The sequence below is a fragment of the Ailuropoda melanoleuca genome, chromosome 2, assembly GCF_002007445.2.
Source record: "Ailuropoda melanoleuca isolate Jingjing chromosome 2, ASM200744v2, whole genome shotgun sequence".
In the NCBI taxonomy this organism is placed as follows: domain Eukaryota; kingdom Metazoa; phylum Chordata; class Mammalia; order Carnivora; family Ursidae; genus Ailuropoda; species Ailuropoda melanoleuca.
In genome coordinates this window covers 192,488,055-192,508,969 of record NC_048219.1, presented here as the reverse complement: position 1 = coordinate 192,508,969, position 20,915 = coordinate 192,488,055, and the positions used below count along the sequence as shown (strand labels likewise).

Genomic DNA, 20,915 nt, shown 5'->3' with positions numbered 1-20,915 from the left:
AAAAAAAAAAATCTTTAAACGACTGCAACAATGAAAGGAGAGTGAGCAGGAGGAAAGGAGTTGAAGAGTTGTAGTGTATGAGGACCAGCTGAAGGGAAGATGCTCCTGAAGAACAGCTGATTCAGAGGACCCTCCCTGCAACACCTGTATATATAGATGTCCAATGGGGGGCCTTTGGTGATGGGGGACAAGGAGGGTGAGTGGGAATAACTGTATTTATTCTGGTATCTTCTGAGCCTAATGTGCGGTCTGGCTTAAAATGTCCTGCTCAAATGTTTGTTAAGTGAATAAAGGGATGTTTGGATGGTTGAATGGCTGGCTGGCTGGCTGGCTGGCTGGATGGTTGGATGGATGGATGGATGGATGGATGGATGGATGGATGGATGTATGGATGGATGTATGGATGTATGGATGGATGTATGGATGGATGGATGGATGGATGGATGGATGATGGATGGATAAGAGACTACTTCTATCTGGCTTTCAGAGGCAAAACTGAAAGCAATGTTTTGTGGCAATTAGGTGGCTGTGGTAGACAGCTCTTCAAAGATGGCCTTCAGCAATCCCTACTTCCTGGCATTCGTGCCTTTGTGTAATCCCCTACCTTTGAATGTAGGCTGTACCTGACGAATTTCTCCTAGCAAGAAGAAGGCAGCAAAAGTGATGGGCTGTTACTTCTGTGAGTAGACTACAAAAGAAGGTGACTTCCACCTTCCTGGTGACAAGGTAACACAGTATAGAGGCCCATGTGGTGGCCTCAGGCCAATAGTCAGAGAGGGGTTGAATCCCTCAGTCCAACAGCCCACAAGGAACTGAATGCTGCCAACAACCTCATAAGCATGGAAGGAGACCCTGGACTACATCCCATGTGAGACCCTGAGCAGAGCACCCATCTAAGCCGTGCCCTGATTCCTGACCCACAGAAACTGTGAGGTGACAAATGTGTGCTGTTTCAAGCTACCACATCTGAGGTTAATTTGTGGTCAGCAAGAGATTGCCAATATTTTTTTTTTAAGATTTTATTTATTTATTTTGACAGAGAGAGACAGCCAGCGAGAGAGGGAACACAAGCAGGGGGAGTGGGAGAGGAAGAAGCAGGCTTCTATTGGAGAAGCCTGATGTGGGGCTCGATCCCAGAACGCCAGGATCATGCCCTGAGCCGAAGGCAGATGCTTAACGACTGTGCCACCCAGGTGCCCCAAGAGATAGCCAATATGATGGCTAATTTGCGTTTATAAAAATGAACATTCAATTAAACATGGCAAATGATGGTAGTGGTTAAGAACCCAGGTTCTAACACAAACTGGCCTAGTTTGAATCCTGGATCCCCAACTTACTAGCTGTGTGACCTTGGGCAAGATGATCAACTTCTCTGAGCCTCTGTTCTTGTATTTTTTTTTTTTTAAGATTTTATTTATTTACTTGACAGAGATAGAGACAGCTAGCGAGAGACGGAACACAAGTAGGGGGAGTGGGAGAGGAAGAAGCAGGCTCATAGCAGAGGAGCCTGATGTGGCTCGATCCCATAACGCCGGGATCACGCCCTGAGCCGAAGGCAGACGCTTAACCGCTGTACCACCCAGGCGCCCCTGTTCCTGTATTTTTAAAATGGGTATAATTCTCTGCTCACAGAGATTATGCAAGGATTACATAAAGTGCTTAAATAAAGTACTTAGCCCGGTACCTGTCACTGAATAGAAGGTAGCTGTTAGCGATAATAATAATCATAGTAATGGAGCAGCTCCCTCACAAAGCAGCGGGTGTCCCACAGCTGGAAGTGACCATGCTGAGGCATGATGGCAAGGTGCAAGAAGTGAATGGAACCCTAGAGGACCCCAAGCCCATTCCCAAGCCTCAGAGTCGAATGCTGTGTCGCTGCCTGGCCAGTGCTGAGGGATGAGGGATCAGGTGTGCCAAGGGACCATCGGGGTTACCTTGCACCAGGATTTGGTAACGGCTGTTCCTGGCCTTGACCATGGGTGGCTCCTTGACTCCTACATGGCCTCTGGGTCAGGTGTGCACAGCCTCCACCCTGGCTGGACCCATGGGGCCCAGGAAGGTAAACACCCAGGCAGGAAGTGATTCTCATGGGCATGGGGCCAGCTCTGGGCCGAGACGGGTCTGAAGGTCAGGAATGCTTCCCAGGGAGCCTTTCCCAGGAGAGGACAAAGCACTTGGCTGCAGGTTCTCTGGGACGGGGTGGAGGGCACACGGATCTTGCTGGGGACACAGCGACCTGCTCTGGGGGGGGGTCCCGGACAGGACAGAAGACAGGAGAAGAAGCACTGTCCAGGGGGCCCAACCCCCAGGAGCACCCCACTGGCAGGTGAGCCCACAGTTTCTCTATTCTTACTGAAACAAGATGAAATAAGAGATGGAATGGGGGTTGCGGCCAGATTGGAAAGACCCCAGGCAGGTGTGTGAAGGGGAAGGAGACCACCACACATCCATTCATTGAGAAAGAGCCCCGAGAGAGAATTTCATTGTGGAGATCTGAGTCTAGTCTTGGCTTCACCATTCTCTGTCAGGGCTCAGTTTCCCCATTTGTGAAGTGGGGTAATGATCCCTTCCAGGGCCCTCTCATGTCATGGCTATGGGGACCAGTGAGATAACACACAGGACTGGATATATCATTGGCTGGCCCCATGCAAACTGAACATGTGAGGCCCTTTGTTCAAAATTGGTTCAAATTTCAAGAATGAAGAATTTTAAAAGTATTAAGAATGGCAATAGCAGAGCCTTAAACCAAGTGAGGGGCCCTTCTGAGCGTGGAGTCCTGTGTGACCGCATAGGTCACCTGCCCATGGCTCCAGCCGTAATAAAAACTGTGTATGTAAATGGTGAAGTGCTAAACAAACCGTGATTACTATGTGGCACGGCTCAAATCTCAGGGCCAGGAAGTACACCTGGGGACCGGACGTCTCAGCCCTGGAGTGACAGCCCACCGCTGTGCTGCCCCCTCCTATTGCACCGGCGCCTCAGGGTCCCATCTCGAAAGGACAAAAGGCCCGGCCTCTCCGAACCTCCCAGAGGCATACACCCACCTGGCATCAAGCCAAAGCACGGTTGACTCATATGTCGGGGGACGCGCTGCTCTTGGAGTGTGGTGGGTAGGCTCTGCTTTTCTATTTTGATTTAAAATTTGGGATGTTCGCACAGTCACTGGAAAAGCTGAATTAGGACTTGGGGCTCCCAGATTTGTGACCATTTTGCTGTGTTCTGCCAATGACCCGCCCAGTTTTGCCTTTTGGAAAAATGCTCAGGTTAAGGCAGTAAGACCGTTGGTGGGAATGTCCCAAGCCCCTGTCACAGCTCTGTCTTCCCCTCCCCTCTTCCATGTCCCACTCAGAGTTTCTCTTCCGTGTTCAGTCCTGCCCCTTCTCTGGTGCCCTCGGCATCACACAGCCTGGCAGCGGTAGGAACCAGTGTCTCCATGCATGTCTTAAACTTTCTGGGAAATCAGACAACAGACCATCTCCCCAACCCCACACTCAATCCCACCCCTTCCTGGAGTCCAAAGTCTCATATCTTGCAAACCCCACCCTTAAAGAGGACCCCCACAGGAGAGGCAGGGTGACAGCAAGGCGGTGGGAGTCAGGGGCCACAGCTTGTTCCCCGTGGCCAGAGATGGAGGGAGACAATTGCTTAGAGAACCCCCCCCTTGCCTGTGGGGGCCCTCTCTGGCCTCAGCGGGGCAGCCCAGGGGGCTTCCACTAGTAGACAGAGGAGCCCAGAGGCTCAGAGCAGGCGAGTTCTAACAGCCCAGCCCTGGGGCCTCGCTGCCTTAGCAGCCCGCCAGCCTGGCAGCCTGACACCAACATCGCGTACCTCAGGGTCCTTTCTCCACCTCCATGAGCCCATTGCCTCCCCAAGTAAGGACACCCCCAGCACCACCACAGAATGGCACAATTCCTTCCTGTATTCCTTCATTAAACAATTGCCGAGCAGCTTGGGCAGGTGAGGCTTCGCAGAGGGGCTGGGGGCACAGATGGGACCAGGGTGGCAGATGAGAACCAGAACCCCAAGGCCGGGTTAGGGGCCCTCCCTCTGTGAGGGGGGCACAGAGTACCCTCCTCACTCCAAGGATGGTTATGGACTGTGGGACCAAGGGCATTTTGGCGGGCTGAGCCACGGGGTTGTATCTCTGAGCCTATTGGCCGTTGCTTTCCAGAGCTCCCCCTGGCATCTCGGGGAGCTGCTGGGGCAGAGCAGCTGGGCCTCAGGAGGAATTCTTTTTCTCATCACCTTGGGCTCACCTTCCCCCGCTTTTGGAGTTGTGGTCTTTTGGACATAGAGGAAATGCCCACAGGAAGACTGGCAGCCTGCACCCCTTTCCCTGTTGGCAGCAGTCCTTGAGTGTCCCTGGGAGACCCCACTGGGTCAGGGCAAAAGAGTGAGCACTAAAGAGGAGGCATCTGCCTGGAACATTCCTTAGTGGGTTTCTTTGGGAGAAGAGCTCAGGTGGGTAATTAGATGTCTGGGAACCTGAGTCAGGCCATCTCTCAATCTTTGTACCTCCTCTGGCTTTGCCTTTGCGATAGGGAAAAAAAAAAATCATGTGTTCGAATGAAGGGGGGGTGATCACCAAAGTGGTATCAAGGAGGGCTGCGTGGAGGCCTTTGAGCTAAGCATCATTAAACAATCTTACATCACTTCTTAATTATTTACAAGAGCAGAACTAATGCGTATGGTTTTATGTATTATAAAGTAAGGCTCTCTAACTTGAAAATAAGATAATTTTTTCACACTTACCCTATCTGAATGATCCAAGTCCTTCCAAGAGCACACTTTCTCAGAGAGCGCGTTCTCAGGTAGAGTGGGACCCTGCAGGGCACAGGGACGGAAGAAGCAGAGCCGTGGACCAGGTGAAGCATGCGGCCCATATAAAGGCTGCTGATGGGACTTACTGGAGCAGAAGGAAGGTAGAGGGAGGTGGCCCGCAACTCACGATGCCTGGACCCCAAAGCCTGATGGAGAGCCCAGCAGGGGTCTGTCGGGCCAATCCGCCTCCCGGGGAACTTACCCCACACTCCTGGACTCCAGCACCAGCTGGCTTTGCCTTGGTCACCTTCACTTTTGGCTGGAGGTTCATGCACCAGGACCGGCGTCTCCCATGGCTAGAAGCTCTGGCCATTTATTAGCCACATCTTTGATGAGTTTAAAAATGGGGTGCTGATTCATTATTATTTAATGAGTATGTTTCCTCCAGAGACAAACCCTCTAGAACAGGTTCTCCAGAGAACAAGCAGCTTGGATAATGCCTTCAAAGGCTCAGAGAAGCTTGGGAACCTCTGGAGCAGGGACCAGCTGGGATAAGGGAGGAAGGCAAGCTGGCCTGAGGGCCTTGACCCCCAGGTCCTGTCTGGAAGTGGCAAGGGTTTTTTCCTGGGATTGACTCAGGAAGCACTGCTCAATCAGGTTTATACGACCTCCTTGTGTCAGGGTTTCAGTCCATCACGGCACTGAGCTCCTGGAACGCTGACTCCTTAGCACCTCGTCCAGCCAGTCAGTGTTTGCGTGTGGCGCGCCTGCCCTGGGCTGGCAGGGGCGAGACGTGATGGATGGACAACCCCCACCCTTTCCCCAAGACCCTCAGCTCCCTCCACCCCCCATACCACTGTCCAAATAGATAGGTTAGGAAAACCCAATTTCTCACTCACAGCTGATTCACTCAGTGTCCCTGAGCCCAAACAGATTCCCATTAAATCCCACTAATGGGACAAAAAACTTCCAAGTATTTTAACTTTATTAAACCCTGACTAACGAGCTTTATTTTTCATGATGCTCTATATATCTAAATCCTCTCATGAAAGTGAGCATATCTGTAAGATTTTTTTTTTCTCTCATCTGAGTGATAAAAACATTCCTTGGTGGATTCTTGAATGCTGGAGGAAAGCCTTCCTTTCTCTAAGTTCCTTTTTAGGAAGTTAGCTTTGAACTTTAAAATGATTGTAAGGTTTTCTGTTTCCGGAGTAAAAAAGCATCTGGCACATGGACAATTTTTCCAAGTGCCTGAGACATCATAGCTGCTCTCTGGAACGTGCTTTCCATGGGTTTCTGGCCTCTTTGGAACCTGTTCAGAGTCAGGATCAAAGTCACTCACAGTCGGCGAACTTGGGTTCCAAGTCAAGGGTGAGACATGAAGAGATTCTAGCTCAGGGTCAAGATGAAGCCATCTTGATGGTCAATCTAAGAAAAACAGACCCACCTAGGCTGTGTTTGGAAAAATATCATTATGGCTGATTTGTGTATTCATTGGAGAAATATCACAGAAATTGTCAAAATAAAGGAGCATGGGTGGATGAGCACACATCTTCTAACCGCAGGGCCCCAGACTTGGGCACTGTCTACTTTTTATCTCCTTCCGAATTGTCTATAATCTTCTAAGGCTGTTTTCTCAGGAAAGGCTGTTTGCTTTAAGTCAGAATGTCCTAAATTCAAGGTGGTGAGGACGAGTTTAGAAATCATGCTCTCCGCCAGGGCCAGGCTGCCTCTACCACGTGCTGGCTGTGTGACCTGAGCTGAGTCAGTTAACCTCTCTGAACCTGTATGTCCTCCATTATACAAATGGAGGGAACGGCACGAGGACAGTAACGATCATTAGGATTGCCCCGGGTGTTCCACGAGATGAAGAATATAAAGCGCTTGGCTTTCCCTGTTATTGTCCCAATTGGCCTAGAGGAAAAAAAAAAAAAAGATCATCTTTTCCAGGATAAACGTTGACTTCAAGCGGTAGAGAATTTATCAGTTCACCCAGAAAGCTGAGCGCAAAGCATGAAAGTGTACATAGAACCCTCAAATGTAAAGAGAACTGGCATCCGCTGACCAGTTCATCCAACCCGCTCCAAGCACTGTGAGTCTGGCCAGCTTTGGGGAGCTCCCTTCCCCGCATGGGGCTATTCAGGTCTGCCCGTCGTCAGCTGGGGAGACTGCACACCCGCCCAAAGTGTCTGCATGCTGGACCCAATGATTATGTCCCTCTAGTGAATATTTCTTGATAAGTGAAGGCATTTTTTCCCAGCAAAACCACAGTGCTCCAATTTTTAAAAACAAGTCTGATCACTGCTGGCATGGAAAGAATTTGAGGAAATCAATGATGGATGATAGACATAGGGCTCCATCTATAAGGAGAGTATTAAGCTTCTTGTTGCTGCTGTAACCAATGAGCACGCACTTAGAGACTTCAAACAGCACAGACCCTTCATCTTCCAGTGTTCGAAGACAGGAGTCCAAAACAGGTCTCACTGGGCTACAACCAAGGTGTTAGCTGGGCCCCTTTTCTTCTTGCCTCGTGGCCTCCTCTTCCATCTTCAAAGCCAGCAATGGTAGCACCTGCGAATCTCTCTGACCCACCTGCCTCCCTCTTATAAGGACCCTGGTGATTACATTGAAGGGGGTGGGCACAAAGCAGCGGCCAAGTTGGAGAAGCAGATCCTGGCCTGACCCTGTGATACGAGCATCTGTGGTGAGCAAACACACACTCCCGCACACGGTTCCAGGAGACTTTCAGCCTCACCGAGGTTCAGGTTCAGAAGGCTGAGCTGGAACAGGATTTGTCAGAATTGGAGGGCTGGTCACAACATGGCACCATGGCCACCCAGCCTGCCCAGGGTTGCTTTCTAGGGGAGAGCCCAAGATTCTGTACTTCTTAAAACCCCCCAGATATTGCTGCTGCCCAAAGTGAGCCACGTTCTGGGAACCCCTGGCATATAGAGAGGAAAAAAAGCCTGAGTTTGGAAGAGAAATGAATTCTGTAGTATCTGGTTCATGCAGGTAATTTCAACTCAGCGTTTCTGGAATGTTGATCATTCACTTTGCACATCTATAATTTTTGACATTTCCATGTACCACTGGTGCTATTAACAGTTTCTATAGATTGACTTTAAATTAAATTTGCTACTTATTTTCACTCTAAGCATTAATACCTATGAAATTGCAGGTTTGATGTGCTAATTGGAATTTTTCTAAAGTACATAAACTATGTAACTATTAATTTTTTGATGTTTGATGTGCTTCCAAAAATCAGTTCACAGCCACTGGCTCAAATCTCATGCAGTTGGAAGGAGAACAGGGGACTCTCCAGATTTATCCCAATCCTCTGGATATTTTAGGTGGGGGATAGATGAAAGAAACCAATACCCCTAAACTTCTCTGCCACTATTGCTTTTTTTTTTTTTTAATCTCCCTCTTGGGGCACCTGGGTAGCTCAGTGGGTTAAGTGTCTGACTCTTGATTTCGGCTCAGGTGATGATCTCAGGGTCATGGGATTGAGCCCCATGTCAGGATCTGTGCTCTGTGTGGAGTCTGCTTGAGATTCTCTCTCCCCCTCCCTCTGCCCTCCCCCTGCTCAAATGCATTCTCTCTCTCTCTTTCTCAAATATAGAAATAAGTAAAATCTTTTAAAAAAAATAAAAAATACCTCCCTCTTGAATAACTCACTCACCAAAACCACCACAGAAATCCTAGCCTTTCTGCCTGTTAGCTCACAGCTGTATCACCTTCCCATCCCTCCAACCTTCTGTTCTCCCTGGCTGTTCTAGTCCCCTCTCTGCCCAGGCACACACTACAGGTCTTGATCTTGACAGCACATGACTCAATAAACCTCAGTTTACCTAACCTCCTTGGTAAACCCTCCTCAGGACCTGAGTCACCTCCTTCCCACCTGCAGGCCTGGGGAGATCAGAGAATCTCACCAGGAGGCATGCAGAGGCGCTTGGAATGCTTCTAGCACTGCACAGACAAGAGAAGTTTCTAGAAGGAAAAAGAAGCCAGAGGATTCATGTTTGGGATGATGAGCGATGTCAAGGAATTCCCTCCTACCTGCTCTGTGGGGCCTAACCCAGTGCAGATGCACCTGTGCTCAACGTGTGGGTGCACAGAAGCCGCCCAGAACACGAGGACACTGCTGACCAGGCCAACCTCGTGTCCTAGTCCAGAGAGTTGACAGCCTAGAGACACCACAAATAAGGGAGGCCAGCATTGGACTGCTGGGAAGTGAGGCCCTGGAATCCCTTCAAGCTAGGGTTAGAAAGAGGTTTTAAGAAATGTTATTGGACCACATCTTCCACGGAATATTACTCAGCCATCAAAAAGAACGATTTCACATTAGCAGCAACATGGATGGGACTAGAGGAGATAATGCTAAGCGAAATAAGTCGAGCAGAGAAAGACAATTATCATATGGTTTCATTCATTCATGGAACATAAGAAGTAGGAAGATCCGTAGGAGAAGAAAGGGAAGAAGGAAGGGGGGGGTAAACAGAAGAGGGAAGGAACCGTGACAGACTATGGACTCTGGGAAACAAACTGAAGGCTTTAGAGGGGAGGGGGGTGGGGGATTGGGATAGGCCGGTGATGGGTATTAAGGAGGGCATGTATTGCATGGTGCCCTGGGTGTTATACGCAAGTAATGAATCATGGAACTTTACATAAAAAACTTGGGATGTACTGTATGGTGACTAACATAACATAATAAAAAATTATTATTAAAAAAAAAGAAATGTTATGGGAAAAATACAAGGAACTGAAGGGCAAAACTAACACGTAGCTGGCAGAGGACTGAGAACCAGGAATGGGAGATGGGAGAGCTACATCCCTCTCTCTCTTCCTCTCTTCCTCCCTGGGCTTTCTTCTGCTTGTGTTCTCTCTGTCTCTCGATCTCTCTGTCTGTCTCTCCACACTGGCTGCATGGCTATGCCTATATATGGCTTGTCCTGGCCGATTAAAAATGCCTTTCCTACCAGGGTGTCTGGGTGGCTCAGTTGGCTAAGTGTCTGCCTTCAACTCAGGTCATGATCCCAGGATCCTGGGATCTAGCCCCGCATCAGGTTCCCTGCTCAGCGGGGAGCCTGCTTCTCCCTCTCCCTCTGCCTGCTGTTCTCCCTGCTTGTGCTTTCTTTCTCTCGTTCAAATAAATACATAAATAAAATCTTTTTTTAAAAAATGTCTCTTCCACCCCCATAGCCATCCAGTCCAGATTTCCCTGCTAACTGGCCTGGTCCCCATCTCAGTCATCTCTGGAAGAGTGAATACAGTTAACTCAGCCCAGCCTCCAGCTTGATTCCTCCTGGGTCAAAGGTCCACTCTCTTCTGGCCAGCTGTGGCCAGGGGCCTGGGGCCAGGGGCACCCAGGGTCTTCCCCTTCCAGGGGTGAGGATATAGCAAACTCCCTAGGAAGGGGTTCCAGAACAGGAGGGAAGGATGGCCATTTTCTGGTAAAATGACTGCTTCCCCAGAGCCATTTTGAGAAGTCGGGTTGGGATTGAGATAGTCCCAGCCAGCAATGCAAGCACCCTTCTCATTCCTTTGCCAGTTGTTGTGAACTGAATATTCACGTTCCCCCCAAATTCGTATGGTAAAGCTCAAACTCCCAGTGTAATGGCATTTGGAGACGGGGCCTCTGGGAGGTAAGGGCAGATGAGGTCAAGAGGCTGGGGTCCTTATGACGGGATTAGTGACCTTGTAAGAAGAGGGAAACCTCTCTCTCCCTCTCTCCTCCCCCCTCCCACTCGCTCTCCTGTGCACACCCCAGGAAAGGCCATGTGAGGACATACGTAGAAGGTGGCTGTATGCGGGCCAGGAAGCGGGTCCTCACCAGAACCCCACCATACTGCTCCCCGATCTCACACTTCCAGCCTCCAGAACTGTGGGAAAATAAATCTCTGTTGTTGAAGCCACCCGCCCTGTGGTATTTTGTTAAGGCAGCCCGAGCTAAGACACCAATACTGGTCTTGTCATTTTTAGCAGGCCTTTTTATAAATGCTCTAGAATGTGGGTTGATAGATGAGTTCACAGCAACTCCGACATGCAAATGGCCCCACAACTAGAACTCCACAAAGACCCAGTGTTGAGTGTGCAACTTCCTGCATATAAATATCCCTGTTTGGCTATGGAAACGACATGCCCGCTTTTATGTAGTGTCTGTTTGGCGCTGTGACTGGGAGCCTGGCTGCCCTGGCTGGCCTCCCTCTGGCTGGGTCCGCAGACCTTGGCCCACAGGCAGGCCCGAGCTTTCCAAGGGCGGTGGCCAGCTGAGGCCGCTCACCCAGAAGGAGTGGTCCTTGTCCCCAGCTCACTCCCTCCTCTTGCTCACAGCCTGTCTGATGCCTGGATTTGGAAAACCTGAAAGAGGGTCAGCTTCCATTAATTAGGTAAAAGTTCTCTTAATGACTGGAAAACAGTGCCGGAACTAGCTTGGGCTTCACTTTGAGAAAGTAGGTTGAACCCTCTCCTCCCCCATCCAGCTGAGAGTGACGGCTGTCACCATCATGCCCAGAGGGGACAGGACGCTCAGGAACTGCCACCAGCCAGTCCCCACAAGACAAGGCATAGATTTCACTGCTGGGACAGAGCCAAGTCTCTCTGATGAGTCTTGATTCCTTTGTTTCAAACCTTATACCTGCTTTTTTATATTGAGCATTATAAACATTTTACAATCTTGGATTCTTTTTACACTAAAAAGTAAAAACTGGGTGGCTCAGTCGGTTAAGCATCCGACTCTTGATTTTGGCTCAGGTCATGGTCTCGGGGTTGTGGGATTGAGCCCAGAATCGGGCTCCGTGCTCAGCGAGGAGTCTGCTTGTTTCTGTCCCTCTTGGTCCTCCCTGACTCGTGCTGTTTCTCTCTCTCAAATAAATATATAAAATCTTCTTTAAAAAAATAAAAAGTAGAAACAATTTGAACAAGTGGATCATTCACTTACTTGCAAAGAGTAAAAAGAGTAGGGAGTATCACTCAGGGCATGCTGACGGGGCCAGGCACACTAATCTCATTTAATCCTTGCCCTAGCACTGCACAAACGAGAGCTGTTTCCAGAGGGAAAAAGGAGCCTGAGCAGGGGTGCTCTCATGTCTGGGATGATGGGAGATGTCAGAAATGGACCTTGCTTGCTCTGCTGGGACTCTGAGAGAAGGGGCACGTCTGTCTCCTGACCCTGGGCCCCGTTCAGAGCCAGACAGAGCCACCCTCAACGAGTGAATAAACGGAACCCACCGAGGCCATGACCTGTGTCAGCTAGGTATGGCCCACCACCCTGCAGATGGGAGGCTGAGGATCAAGGCTGTGTCAAGGGCCCAAGGAGACCTATCCCAAGAGCCCTGACAGGGTGAGCTAGGAGGGCACACCGTGTCGTCCCCTCCACTCCCGGGTCTCATGGCTTCAGCCTAACTTGGACCTCAGGGAAGGAAGAAGGCCACCCAACATTTGCTGGGCTGCACAGGATGTGAGCTGCTAGGGGCCCCGCCCCCCCAATAAGATGCCTGGGCCTGGCCATCCTTCTCACCGAGGGCCACAGCCACTTTGGGGAGGACCGTTGCCCCTGGCTTGAGCCCCTGCCCCCTAATTGCTCCGGGGATCTCGTGAAGGGGGAGGGAGGGGCTTGCTGAACAGGCTCAGCCCCCAGAGAAAACTGGCCTGGCCTTGCTTCTGGTTTTGTCCCTGGCTACGTGCTCTGTCTGATCTTTGCTCACCGCTTCGTAAGCACAGGCTTGGCCTTCCCCTGGGTCCACTGAAGCCGTTCCTTTTCTCTCAGCAGCAGGGCAGGGCCCTGGGGCCTCTAAGACCCGGGTTCGAGTTCTGCCTCAGCCAATTACCAGCTGTACGATCTTAGGCAAGCGACTGAGTTTTTCTGAGGAGGGCATGGCCGGGAAGGGCACCCAGTTAGACCCGCAAAGCAGAGGAGGCCCCAAGAGAGGGAGCAGGAAGGCCTGGCACAGGACCCAGGCTGAAAGACCAGTGGGTGTGATGCATGGTCGGGGCCTGGGGGGCACCGCAGAGGCAGGGAGCTGGGGGCCTCGCCCACATGCCTCTGAAGCCAGAAGGATGGCAGACATTGGAAAGAAGGGGAAGACAGTGAGCCCCCTGGTGCCGTGTGCAGCTGGACGCTGGGGCCTCTGGCCGGTGTCTCACCAGTTTATGTTCCAGAAATCCCCATTGTCTCCTGCCCACTCCTGAGGGAGCCAGAAAGCCCTGGCAAGGTCACAAGGACTCAAATCGCAGCAGCCCCTGTCAGGAGCAGGAGAGCAGAGAAGCTAAATCCTCTCCGACCCCAGATGCCGACTAACCACAGAGGCCAGCGTCAGCTCAGGACACTGGCCTGGGTTCCACCCTGGCCCTGGAAACGCCAGCTCTGGACTTCACACTGCCCCATCCCCCACACTGGTCAGTGCTGCCCCTCAGCGATTTCTGGAAGCAACAATAACGACAAGCCCAGACTCCTTTTCCAGAGGAAAGGAGGTTGACTGAAGAGCTGGTTCTCAAGGCGTGCTCTCCAGACCAACAGTAGCAGCAGCAGCAGCAGCAGCTGAGAACCTGCTAGAAATACAAACTTTCACCCCACCCCCACCCTCCTGCGACAGAAGCTCTGAGCGTGGGGCCTGGGAATCTGTGCTTTAACTCCCTGAGGCCTGCTCCAGTGTGAGGACCACTGCTTCACAGCCATGAGAACAAATGCTCCAACGACAGCATGGAACCACGTGGAACAGCGTAGATGGCTCTCACAAGCCGATGTCATGGGAAGGAGTCAGACGCAGAAGAGAACATTCTGAACTATTCCATAAAGTACCAAAACAGGCCAAGAGTCATCCACGCTGTGCGGTCAGAGGTTACCCTCAGGGCAGGGCAGGGGAAGGGGCGGAGAGACTCTCCAGAGCTGTGGGTACCTTCTTCCGGATCTGGGCGCAGGTCACACAAGGCGTAAACATTTGGCAATCTGTACACTTAAGATACGGGTGCTATCTGATTCTACTATACTTACAGTAATAAATTTGTTTGTATGAAAGGGCAAAATAGAAATGCCACCTTCCTCCTCATTGTCTAGCCTAATACTCGGGTGAAATCACTTGGGGGTGGCCGGGAGGTCTGTCCCTTTGCTCCAGAGAGTAAAAAGTTGGGCATTCTTGGATCCATGGCCAAAGAGGTTTTATGAATTCAACTTTTATGAATTCAACAGACGTCAGGACAAGGAGGCTAATTAAAACCAGAAAGAACACATCCAAACGAACACTGCCGTTTCTCGTAAATGCTGCTGCCCCCACCTTGTCTAGGGTTTAGAGATAATGTTTCCAGAGAACAAGCCACCTCTTTCAACTACCTTGGTGGGTATTTCACAAAGAGTTTATCTTGGAGGGGATACCAGGAAGTAATGTTGCCCAAGGGGAAGACATTCTGTGGATGTTTGACTCCAGTGTTGGGGATGGGCGGGGAGCCAAAGAAGAATCTCACCTCACCTGCCAAGGAATTTCCCAGGCCAGATGTTTCAAGCCTTGACACCACAGAATGGAGCCTTGTGGGTCCATTGCCTATCTACCTACGGGCTAGAGTAGATTCATAACAATGTTCCCTATGAGGAAAGTCTTGGCCCACTGGAGGGATACTGTGGGCTCACCTTCCTTAAGTGAAACAATTCTCCCCAACCCCCAGTTTGCTCCGAGGGGGTGGCTAACAGGCAACACAGACAAGCCGCCTCTGTGTGCTTAGCTAGGAGCTCCATCTCAAGATGATGCCAGCAAAACTTCCCCAAACACTCCACCGAGAAGAAGATGGAGAGTCCATGTATCCCAAAACCCCTCTAGGACCTCCTCTGATCAGGCAGGAGCCAGCACCGCATCATCCTGCAAAACGACTTGTGCTTGGTCATGTTTTTGTGTGAACCCATCAGCTTACACTGAAGGAAGCACAGAGGAAGAGTCTTAAGTTCACACACGCGTGCGCGCGGGCGTGTGTGTGTGTGTGTGTGCATGTGCGAACCTTGGGGGTCCAGGGGAAAGACCACCCTACTGGATTGAATAGACTGGAGTCCATGCATCACCTGGACCACTCTCTGCCATGCACATTCCTGGGATCCACTTCAGACTTAGTCCAGAATCTGGGCATGAAGCCCAGGAATTCATATATTTAACAAGCTCTTAAAAGTTTAAAAATCACTGCATTGAAGCTCCTTCTTCCATAAAAGCCCTTGTCTAGTCTTAGTCCTCATGCAAATTCTCCTGAGCACTTGGTCAGTTTTTATCCCTGACTGCGGTAGAATGAGTCACTGACACATCTCCCCTTTTCACGTTGGCTACTAGGAAGCGAAGACATAATCCGACCACATCCACAGCAAAAGTCTGTGTCATGGGAATTTTTTCACCTTGTCCCCTATCAAGTTTTATGCCCCCATCTTTCTGTTCTTCTTTCTGGTGTCCTCTTTTTAATTTATGCTAGGTTGGATACGTGAGACATAAGTATAGTTTGGTGGTTTTTTTTAAATTTTATTTATTTATGTGACAGAGATTGAGAGAGAGAGAGAGAGAGAGCGCGCGAGCAGGGGTAGCGGCAAGCAGAGGGAAAGAGAGAAGCAGGCTCCCCGCTAAGCAGGGAGCCTGATGCGGGGCTCAATCCCAGGGCCCTGGAATCATGACCTGAGCTGAAGGCAGGCGCTTAAGCAACTGAGCCACCCAGGCACCCGAGACATAAGTATAAATATTATTGTATTTACAGATGGAAATGTTGCCTGTGGTGCTTTGCATCATATGCATAAAGACAACAGCTAGCACACATTTGGGCCAGCACTGGGCACCTCACCTTGTTCCAGTACTTAACTACCATCTGTCCTGCCCACACGACTGCAGAGGAACAGGAGGCCTGAGGGGAGGCCACACATTTAGCTCATGCAACCAGCGAGGAGCTGAACAGAGTTGACAACCTAGGCCTGGTTGGAGCCACTCAACCGAGGCTCTCCATGCCTACACTGCTTCCCCCAGCGTGCTATAGCAAGATTCGGAAGCCATGGAACGCCTTCTCAAAATATTCTATTCCCTGACCCCTGACAGAGTGGAAGGGCAGGTCCCCACAACGTCTTGGCCCGGTCTCGGCCTCATGTATCTTTTTCTTCAAGTAACTGGAATGATCGTCTCTTTCTCTAACCAAAAAAGAGCCTAACTGAAACATTAAAAGAAAATGATGAAAACAAATTAAATAATAATAAAATAAAGGAAATAGAAATGATGTATTAGAGAATATTATGCAAATATTAAAGTGGGGTGTATATGCCTAGTTCATCGAAATACAGCATTTTCCAAAACACATTTTTTAAGGGGAGGAAAAAGTAATAAAACCATATGTAAGTGTTTTTTTAATGTTCTACAGTTTGAAGAAAATATTTAATGCTTTAATTCTTTTGTTGTTTACTTAGGGAATTTATTCTGAGGCTCTGAACTCAAATATCTTTCCCAAGCTGTTTACCAGCATTCCAAACTTTTATGGACGCCCCTCCTTTTTTTAAATAACGATTTTATTGAGATATAATTCGCCTTCCACACAATTCACCTTTTTTAGGAGGGTATACAATTCAATGGTTTTTAGTATACTCACAGAGTCATGCAACCATTACCACAACCCATTTTAGAATATATGCATCATCTCCCCAAAAGAAATCTTGTCCCCATTAGCAGTTACTCACCCCCCACACCTCAATCCTTTTAGCCCTAGGAAACCACTGATCATTTTTCCACCTCTATGCAGTTGCCTGTTCTGGATAGTTCTCATACATGAAATCAAACAATATGTGGTCTTTCATAACTGGCTTTTGTCACTTGGCAAAATGATTTCATGGTTCATTCATGTTATAGCATGTATCAATATTTAATTTCTTCCTAGGACTGAATAACATTCCACTGTACGGATATACCACATTTTATTTATCCGTTCATCAGTTGGTGGACATTTGGATTGTTTCTACCTTTCACCAGTTATGAATAATGTTGCTGTGAATATTCATGTACAACTTTTTGTGTGGACATATGTTTGCATTTCTCTTGGGAATACACTTAGGAATGGAATTGCTAGGTCATATGGTAAATCCACGTTTAGCCTTTTCAGGAACTGCCACACTATTTTTCAAAATAACTCCACTGGGGTACCTGGGTGGTTCAGTCGGTTAAGCATCTGCCTTTGGCTCAGGTCATGATCTCTGGGTCCTGGGATCAAGCCCCATGTCAGGCTCATCACTCAGCAGTGGGTCTGCTTCTCCCTCTCCCTCTGCGATCTCTCTTGCTCTTGCTCTCTCTCAGATAAAATCTTTAAAAAAAAAATGCCTGCACCATTTTACATTCCCATCAGCAGTAGATGAGGGTTCCAATTTTTCTATATCTTCACCAATGCTTGTTATTATCTGTCTTTATTATTATCACTATCCTACTAGATATGAAACAGTATCTCATCGTTGTTTTAATTGGTAGTGGTGTTGAGCAAATTGTCACGTGCCATTTGTATAACTTCTTCGGAGAAATGTCTATTCAGATCGTTTGCCATATTTTGATGTCATCTAAAAAAGCATTGTCTAATCTGATGTCAAGAACATTTACATCTATGTTTTCTAAGAGTTTTATAGTTTTAGCTCTTACAATTAGGTCTTTGATCCATGCTGAGTTAATTTTTGTGTATGGTGTATGGTGTGAGGTAGAGATCCAAATATATTCTTTTGCATGTGAATACTCAGTTGCCCCAGCACCATTTGTTGAAAAGATTATTCTTATCCCATTGAATGGTCTTGGCACTCTCGGCATCTACGGTCAAAAAGCAGTTGACCATAGATGCATGGGTTGATTTATGGATTCTGAGTTCTAATCCACTGACCTATATGCTTATCCTTGTGTCAGTCTTGATTACTGTTGCTTTGTAAGTGAGTTTTGAAATCAGGAAATGTGAGTCTAACATTATTCTTTTTCAGGGCTGTTTTGGCATGAGTCCCTAGATTTCCATATGAATTTTATGATCAGTTTATTAATTTCTGCAAAGAAGCCAGCTGGGATCTTGATTTGGATGGTGCTAAATATGTAGATCAATTTGAGGTGTAATACCATCTTAACGATGTTAATTCTACTGATCCATGAAAATGGAATGTCTTTCCATTTATTTAGGTCTTCTTAAAGTTCTTTCAACACTATTTTATAGTTTTCAGAATATAAGTTTTGTGGGGGTTTTGGTTAAAATTATATTCCTAAATATTTTTTGACATTGTAAATGGAATCCTTTTATTTTTTAAACCTTTTTTAAATTTAAATTCAATTAATTAACATATAATGTATTATTAGTTTCAGAGGTAGAGGTCAGTGATTCATCAGTCTCATGTAATACCCTGTGTTCATTACATCACATGACCTCCTTAAAGTCCATCACCCAGTTACCCCATTCCTCCATTCCCCTCCCCTCCAGCAACTCTCAGTTTGTTTCCTGTGATTAAGAGTCTCTTATGGTTTGTCTCCTTCTCTGGTTTCGTCTTGTTTTATTTTTTTCTCTCTTCCCCTATGATCCTCTGTTTTGTTTCTTAAATTCCACTTATGAGTGAGATCATATAATTGTCTTTCTCTGATGACTTATTTCGCTTAGCATAACACCCTCTAGTTCCATCCACGTCATTGCAAATGGCAAAATTTCACTTTTTGATGGCTAATATTCCAGTGTGTGTGTGTGTGTGTGTGTACCACACCTTCTTTATCCATTCATCTGTCAATGGACATCTGGGCTCTTTCCATAGTTTGGCTATTGTGAACATTGCTGCTATAAACATTGGGGTGCAGGTGCCCCTTTGGATCACTACATTTGTATCTTTGGGGTAAATATCCACTAATACAATTGCTGGGTCCCAGGGTAGCTCTATTTTCAACTTTTTGAGGAACCTCCATACTGTTTTCCAGAGTGGCCGCACCAGCTTGCATTCCCACCAACAGTGTTGGAATTCTTTTCTTAATTTCACTTCTCCTATGCTCATTCCTACCATGTAGAAATACAATTAATTTTCGTGTATTGATCTTATATCCTAAAACCTTTCTGAACTTGTTTATTTCCAACAGTTTTTTAGGGGATTCCCTAGGATTTTCTAAATACAAGATCATGTCATCTGCAAATAGAGATTAACTCCTACCATTCCAATCCTTTATTTCTTTTTTTTTTACTAATTGCCCTGGCTAGAACCTCCATTACAATGTTGAATAGTACTGATGAGAGTAGGCATCCTTATCATCTACCTGATTTTACGGAAAACATCCAGTCTTCCATAACTAAGTATGATATTAGCTGTGGAGTTTGCATAAATGCCCGTTATTGAGTTGAAGAAGTTTTCTTTTATACCTGGCTTGTTGAGTACTTCTATCATGAAGGAGTGTTGAATTTTGTCAAATGCTATTTGATGTCGAATGTCTATTGAGATGATCACATAATTTTTGTTCTTTATTTCATTGGTATAGTGCATTATGTTAATTTTTTTCTTAGAGAGAGAGAGAGAGCGCACATGCATGCAAGAGAGGGGGATGGGTGGGGAGAGAGAGAAAGAAACCCAAGCAGGCTCCTCACAGCCCAGAGCCTGACTCGAGGCTCGATCCCATGGCCCCGAGATCATGAACTGAGCTGAAATCAAGAGTCGGACACTTAACCAACTGAGCCACCAAAGCACCCCTTATTAGTTGATTTTTGAATGTTAAACCAACCTTGCATTCCTGGGATAAATCTACTTGGTCATGGTGTATAATTCTTTTTATAGATCAGTTTCCTGGTATTTTGTTAAGGTCTTTTTCATTTATATTGATAAGAGATATCGGTGTTCAGTTTTCTTGTGATGTTTTTGTCTGGTTTTGTTACCCCTCCATTTTTTGTGTTGTGATGCGTTTTCCAGAATATAACATTTATATAGATAAGAATCCATTTCTGGGCTGGCCATTCTATCTCACAGATTGATTGCCTTGGGGTAGTACCACATTCCTTGTATTATGTTAGTATTTCATGATGTTTAGAAGTAGACTCTCTTCATTACATATATTACTCAAAAAGTTTGAGCTAATCTTCCCTGTCTATCTGACAGATGAACTTCATAATCAACTTATCGAAACATTCTGATGAGTTTTTTATTGGATTTTTTAATTGGAATGTCACTAAAACTATATATTAGCTTGATGAAAACTGACATATTTTTAATTTTCCAATCCAAGAAAAACCCATGCTTCTGTAAAGATGTGAGTCTCCTTTCTCAAGTTTTTATTTTATGTAAGTTGTTTGTGCTTATTAATACAGTTATCCTTTGTTTTCTGGTTTTGTTACTCTTATGATTGAAATCTCTCTCCTTTCTTGCTATTGTTGACATGTGGTGAATCTACATTGAAGATTCACCACACACTGAATTCTCTGTAATTCCAATAGCTTCGATTGGTACTTTTGGATTTTCTAGGCACACAAATCATATCACCTGCAAATTATGATTATTTAGTTTTCCTTTCTGATAACATTTGTTTTAAGTCTCATTACATTGTCCAACCCCCACGAAACATGTTAATAATCATGGGAGCAGGATCCTGCCCAATTTTCCAGCATTACTGTCTTTTTGATGTGCGAAGTACTCTTTATCATGATAAGTTTTCCTTCTCATCTCACTTTTAAAGGCCTTTCCTGGAGATTGGTATTTAATTTTGTCACTAATCCACTGATGTGCTATATTGTATTAAGATTGCTTAATGATGATAAGATTGCCTCTGAATCACTCCAAGAGCATTTTTTTAAGAGCATTTTAATTAGAGAATTAAAACATCTCACTTAACAATTCATTCTTCTTCTGTACTTGATTTATTGGGGGGAAAATCTGGATTTTTTTGAAGGCATAAACATAAACAGCTTTTTCTTCCCCATCATGGCTACTTCTCTCCAAACTCACTACCCTGCCGTATAGCAGGGCTCTTAGAAGTCACTTAGGCAGATCCCATAACTTCTCTGCTTCCTATCATTTTTAGAAGTGATTCATTTCTGCATTTAAGATCTATCCTATTTATTTCTTTCTCAAAAAATTTATCTATTTAATTTTTGAATAGGTTAATACATTGTAATAGCTTTAAAAAAATTAAAAAATATGAAAAGGTAGATACACTAAAGACTCCTTCTCCCACTGCTGTTCT

General features: G+C 46.9%; 2 protein-coding genes across 5 annotated transcripts in view; one reads left to right on the top strand and one right to left on the bottom strand.

The window, feature by feature from the left end:
* NEU2 (neuraminidase 2) overlaps window positions 1-20,915 on the bottom strand; it is a 55,604-nt gene that overhangs the window by 21,523 nt on the left and 13,166 nt on the right. For 2 of the 4 annotated variants that reach the window (XM_034655408.1, XM_034655409.1), the window contains exon 1: window positions 4,753-5,101. The gene's annotated coding sequence lies outside the window, so the exon portion shown is untranslated. Of the gene's footprint in view, window positions 1-4,752; window positions 5,108-20,915 lie in introns of those variants that run through there. The other 2 variants (XM_019798292.2, XM_034655407.1) reach the window with 2 other exon arrangements.
* The window catches only part of NGEF (neuronal guanine nucleotide exchange factor), a 99,907-nt gene continuing 81,144 nt past the window's right edge, over window positions 2,153-20,915 (top strand). The window contains exon 1 of the mRNA XM_034655406.1: window positions 2,153-2,326. The gene's annotated coding sequence lies outside the window, so the exon portion shown is untranslated. The remainder of the gene's footprint in view (window positions 2,327-20,915) is intronic.